The following is a 1,154-nucleotide window of genomic DNA, read 5'->3' as shown; positions in this document are numbered from 1 at the left end:
TCAAAATTTTATTTTCGAAAATCCTCTTCCTCTCTCATCTCCTTCTATTTATTTATTCATCTACTAACACTTCATCTCACCTAAATTCGAACCCCCTCTTCCATCTGTGTTCGAATTTTCTCTTCTTCCCTTCTTTACATTACATTCTTTTCTTCTTCTACTCACATTGGGGAACCTCCATACCTGGGTAAAAAGGATCTCTATTATTATTATTTTTCTGTTCCCTCTTTTTCATATGAGCAGGAGCAAGGACAAGAACATTCTTGTTGAAGCAGACCCTGAACCTGAAAGGACTCTGAAGAGGAAACTAAGAGAAGATAAAATACAACAATCCAGAGATAACCTTACAGAAATTTTCGAACAGGAAGAGGAGATGGCAGCCGAAAATAATAATAATGCAAGGAGGATGCTTGGTGACTTTGCTGCACCTAATTCCAATTTACATGGAAGAAGCATCTCCATCCCTACCATTGGAGCAAACAATTTTGAGCTGAAACCTCAATTAGTTTCTCTAATGCAACAAAAGTGCAAGTTTCATGGACTTCCATCTGAAGATCCTTTTCAGTTCTTAACTGAATTCTTGTAGATCTGTGATACTGTTAAGACTAATGGAGTAGATCCTGAAGTCTACAGGCTCATGCTTTTCCCTTTTGCTGTAAGAGACAGAGCTAGAGTGTGGTTAGACTCTCAACCCAAAGATAGCCTGAACTCTTGGGATAAGCTGGTCACGGCTTTCTTAGCCAAGTTCTTTCCTCCTCAAAAACTGAGCAAGCTTAGAGTGGATGTTCAAACCTTCAGACAGAAAGAAGGTGAATCCCTCTATGAAGCTTGGGAGAGATACAAGTAACTGACCAAAAAGTGTCCTTCTGACATGCTTTCAGAATGGACCATCCTGGATATATTCTATGATGGTCTGTCTGAATTAGCTAAGATATCATTGGATACTTCTGTAGGTGGATCCATTCACCTAAAGAAAACGCCTGCAGAAGCTCAAGTACTCATTGACATGGTTGCTAATAACCAGTTCATGTACACTTCTGAGAGGAATCCTGTGAGTAATGGGACGCCTCAGAAGAAGGGAGTTCTTGAAATTGATACTCTAAATGCCATATTGGCTCAGAATAAAATATTGACTCAGCAAGTCAATATGATTT

At 39.2% G+C, this 1,154-nt stretch overlaps 1 non-coding gene across 1 annotated transcript; it reads right to left on the bottom strand.

The window, feature by feature from the left end:
* Nucleotides 1–769: 769 nt before the first annotated feature.
* Nucleotides 770–877, bottom strand: LOC148581522 (small nucleolar RNA R71). The gene has a single exon (XR_015895531.1). It is a non-coding gene; the product is annotated as a small nucleolar RNA R71 (small nucleolar RNA).
* Nucleotides 878–1,154: the final 277 nt, after the last annotated feature.

The sequence above is a fragment of the Arachis ipaensis genome, chromosome B10, assembly GCF_059453495.1.
Source record: "Arachis ipaensis isolate K30076 ecotype BB chromosome B10, ASM5945349v1, whole genome shotgun sequence".
NCBI lineage: Eukaryota > Viridiplantae > Streptophyta > Magnoliopsida > Fabales > Fabaceae > Arachis > Arachis ipaensis.
The sequence above is the reverse complement of the archived record's forward strand: the minus strand, read 5'-3'. Positions and strand labels throughout refer to the sequence as shown.